This window comes from Gymnoscopelus braueri, assembly GCF_963280865.1.
Source record: "Gymnoscopelus braueri genome assembly, chromosome: 12".
Taxonomy (NCBI): Eukaryota; Metazoa; Chordata; class Actinopteri; order Myctophiformes; family Myctophidae; genus Gymnoscopelus; species Gymnoscopelus braueri.
The window spans coordinates 48,090,994-48,095,993 of NC_137614.1; positions in this window are offsets into that span (position 1 = coordinate 48,090,994).

Consider the following 5,000-nt stretch of genomic DNA (forward strand, 5'->3'; position numbering starts at 1 on the left):
GACAATGCAATTTCTAGATTGCGAAAACTTCAATCCCATTGAATCTCATTAAACTCATGTTACATTGCATCGCCTTATGTCATCTTGATTAGCTTTGAATACTAATTGTGTGTGTGTGCTCAATTGTTGTCTACCCTTACATGTGTCTTTGTTTCATCCTTACGGCTGTGCTGCTATGATGACGGGATTAAAGGTGACTCTCGTCTCCACCAAACAGACTACTTCAGACTGCAACAGACTGGTAGTCTGCTGTCAAAAGTTGGCATTTAGTTCAGCATAAGCAGTCCGCCGATGTGCACATTGCTGTGCAAATGCGTTGCCAGTGTTGCCAGGTCTGCTTATTATAAGCGGCTTTGGGCTTGTTTTCCCTGTAAAGTCGCTTGTAAATATTCATAGTTGCTGGTTGCTTTTGTTTGGGCTTGTTTCTGAAGTGTAGTTGCTTATTTGGGCTTGCTTTAAAGATTCCTTTTGAAAATAGCTGATTTAACAGGGCTCAGGTGGTGAAACTGGTCGCTTCTTTTGGCTGGTTTTCATAGACCTGGTCGCTTGTTTCACTCACATAATCTGGCAACACCGAAGCCAACTCGGACCAAAACCTTTACCCCCCTCTTCACTACCCCACGGTTCTACCAGTCGGCCCAAAGACTGAACATGCTCGGTTTCTCATCGTCGGGTCGATAGAGGTCCGGACCCGACGGAACAACGCTATCCGACAACAAGTCGTCCGACAGCAGGCGCTTTCCAACGCCTCCCGCCGCCGAGTCGGGACTAAATCGGTGCGGTGGAGAGATGCCTTAAGAAAGGTTTATCCTATCCTATCCTAATTGCAAATACTAATGGATAACTTGTAGTAATAATAACTAGTCATTTCAATCTTTCCAAGATCCACTTTTTGTGCACCGTGATCCCCTTGCCTTTTGAAAGCATTGATCCTGAAGCTCTCCAACCAAACTACACCCACTTCATCTCATCTCATCTCACCTCCGTCTACGTGTTCACCTCTCTCCTCTTTCCTATCGCCATGATGACTCACACCTTCCCGTCATATCTCTGATCACTTGGGGCGCCCGAGCTGTCAAGGCCACAGACCCTGTGTGTAGGACACACACACACACACACACACACACACACGCACACGCACACGCACCACGCATGCACACGCACGCACACACACACACACACACACACGCACTCGCAGGCACACACGCCACACATAGGAAAGTGTGCATCCTTGGGCCATCCTCTGGGGAGAGCATTGAACTCAATTCCAATCTTCTCCAGTGAGGGTTTGTTAACCCTTTAAGACTGGGAACGCAGCATCTGTGTGTCATTTTTAGATTTCTTTGGGCTATTCAAAAATAGCAGATATACAAGCTCATAGCACGGCACCGAGTGCCGCGCTATGAGCTTGTAGATCTGCTATATATTTTTTTTTTTGCGGACATTAGTAACTCAAATCTTTGATTCTGGGGGTCCCTGGAACTAAATATTTTACAAATGTTCGCTTTAAAAAATATATATTCCAAGATTTGCACAAACTTTCAAGATTTAAAAAAAATAGCAGATCTACAAGCTCATAGTGCGGCACTCGGTGCCGCACTATGAGCTTGTATATCTGCTATTTTTGAATAGCCAAAGAAATCTAAAAATGACACACAGATGCGTTCCCGGTCTAAATGGGTTAAGGAGTCAGGGGAAGGAGAGGGCTCTGGGAGAGGAGAGGAGAGGAGGCGAAAGGAGGAGCAGAGAAGTGGAGAGGAAAGAATAGAAGTCCATTTATACGAGACATTCCTTTCACTGAACCATAATATCCTCACTGTCGTCGGGCGGAAACCTGGCACGTGTCCGAGGCGAGGTTTCTGCCCCGACAGCGACAAGGTTTTTTTGTTAGCGTTGTTGTTAGGTCAACTTTTAACACAGGTTTCCCAATGATTTGGGGAAACCTGTGTGAATGAGGGCTGTGTGTGTGTGTGTGTGTGTGTGTGTGTGTGTGTGTGTGTGCGTGCGTGTGTGTGTGTGTGTGTGGCCGGGTGAGGCACAGCTATTCGAGGACTGTCGAAATGTTGTTGTTTTTTTTTCCGACAGGAAGGGCTCGGCGTGTCAACGTTGTGCGTCGGCCAACGTTGTTTGTGTCTGTCTGCACAAATGAGTACATGCAGATGACTATGAACGTCTGCGTACGCATGTGTGTGTGTGTGTGTTTGTGTGTGTGCACATAATGCATGCAGGTATGCAAGTATCTGTGTGTGTGTGTGTGTGTGTGTGTGTGTGTGTGTGTGTGTGTGTGTGTGTGTGTGTGTGTGTGTGTGTGTGTGTGTGTGTGTGTGTGTGTGTGTGTGTGTGTGTGTGTGTGTGTGTTTGGTGGCTCGAGGACTGCTGTGAAGCAGCCCTTCTCTCATTAGCATGTCAATTGAGTCCATCTGCTTTGCACATGAAAGGGCCGGGATGTGTAGGAGGACAGACCAACGAGCGAGAGACAGTGTTGCCATGTCTGCTTATTATAAGCGACTTTGGGCTTGTTCTTCTGTAAAGTCGCTGGTAAATATTGGGTAGTTGCGGGTTGTGTTTTTTTTGGGGGGGCTGGTTTCTTAACCCATTAAGACCTTAGGCCGATTCTACAAGCAGTTTTCTGAAAAACGTGCTTGCTATATCAGTGGTGCATCAGTGACCCCCACAATTATATGTATTTGGCCGCCGACCCCCCATTTGAAAATATTTTACTGGTTCCGATGACCGGAACCAGTACCCTTCCTTCTTTAGAATCATAGGCTATATAGTAGCTTTAAAGTGCTCATGTGGCCCTATAGTCTTTTCTTTTGGGCTTGTTTTCATAGACCTGGTTGCTTATTTATATCGCAAAACCTGGCAACACTGACGAGAGAAGGAACGAGGGATACAGAGGAGCAGGAGGGGTGGAGGTGGGTGGGGGGAGCACGTATGAAGGTGGGTTGGGGGGAGCACGTATGTATCTGCACCTTGTTGGAATCATACCGTACAATGAGAGCACTTATTAAGGATCACAGTGATGTTCTTCACTGGCAACACACACACACACACACACACACACACACACACACACACACACACACACACACGCACACACACACACACACACACACACGTGAACTACGAGGTCTCGACATGTTTTCTTACAGATGTCCCAGATGTTCGCTGGCTTGTTTTTGACGAGAGTGAACAACAACAATAACAACAAATATAATAGTTTGCAAGATCTCATACGATCATTAAAGGAAAGGTTCATCAACACTTCTAGTCTCACACATTCTTCTATTTTCTTTATTCTCTCTCTCTCTCTCTCCTGTCTTTTGACAACACAGTACCACAACCACCAACACCTCTCTTGCTCTTTCTCTCTCTCTCTCTCCTCTCTCTCTCTCTCTCTCATCTCTCTCTCTCTCTCTCTCTCTCAAAGGTGATGGGGAGGAAGCAGCGAGAAAAAAAATACGGCACCAGAGACCAGTTTAAAAGTATAAACTGCATCCAGCTGTTCCGAAGTAAACAGTGATAAACAAACAAACACAAATACAGAAACGGTGGAGAGAGAGAGAGAGAGATATCCCGCAGGGCGCAGGCTATACAAAAATGCCGCTGAGAGAAAGATAGAGAGAGAGAGAGAACAGGCTGCAGGAACTCGAGTGAATGAGTTGTGGGAAATAAGGGGCAACAAGGAGAAAGTGTGAAGAAGAGGGAGAGGAAAGGGTCCTGAGTGCTGGTTGAACAGCAGGTCTGGTTTTGCATAAGGTCTAGAGAAGACCACACACACATAACTGCACTCTTGTACTTGTACTGTGTCTCTCTCTCGCTCTTGTTTCAATCCATCTGCACCTGTTACAGATGCTGCAGCGCACGGCGGCTTGCTGTTCGTTCCCCCAGCTTCTCCTCCTTCCTACAAAGCAGAGCCCCTCATCCACCTCCATCTCAGTACTACCACCCCCCCCCACACACACACACACACCCCCCGGATCCCACTCTGCTGCCAACTGATCAACATACTACATCATGGGAGGTAAGCTGTGGGAATAGCAATCAGAATAATGATCGGAATACTATTCCACCCTGACTGCCAGCCATTATACCCCCCCACCCCCCCCCCCCCCAGCAGTTAAAAACACACACACGCACGCACACACACCGCTTGTGTTATACTATGCTTGTGAGGACATCGTCATTTTAGAATGCTAATTTGCATGAATGCCATGAAAAATGCCATTTTTTTTTGTGCACTCCAAAAATTGCTCTACAAGTCTCCTACCGGAGACATCCGCCGGTCATCAAATTATTGGCTTCGGAGTGAAAAAAAAAAAAGAAAAAAAGAATCTCCACGTTGGTGTGAACTTGTAGATCTGCTTTTTTTTGGTATAAATCAGCCATAACTCCTAAACCTAGCCTCTAAATGCCTAATCCTGACCCTAACCCCAATTTGAATCTTTTCCTAATTGTAAGCATTTTTGGGGGGTAAACTATAAAAACAACCATTTCTCTTGTCAAATTCTACTACTGTAACTTGTGGAGGAATTTGGCCCTCACAAGTCCAGTAATACACTCGCGCACACACACACACACACACACACACACACACACACACACACACACACACACACACACACACACACACACCCTCCTTTGCGCCCAGCACAGAATAGGACACAGTAAATCCAAACGCGAGGTCCTCCAGGACTTGTCCCATGTCCTAGGGACCCTCTCCTTTCTCTCAGCAGCATGGTGCAGCACCACAGTAGTAGCCCCGGTGGTGCACAAGGGGACCCCCTTCAGATCCAGCGGACCTGAGCTTTCACATGGCGGGGGTCCACGTGGATCTGCTAGTGTGGGTCTACAGAGACCTGGTAGATGTGGAGAGTCGTGGTGTGGCGAGGGGAGGGAGACCGGGGCCAGGTTAGAGGGAATGGGGAGGCAATTAGATGTGATAGAAGCATTGGGGGAGAGGAAGAGAGGGAATTGAGGATGGTGGGAGACTTGGG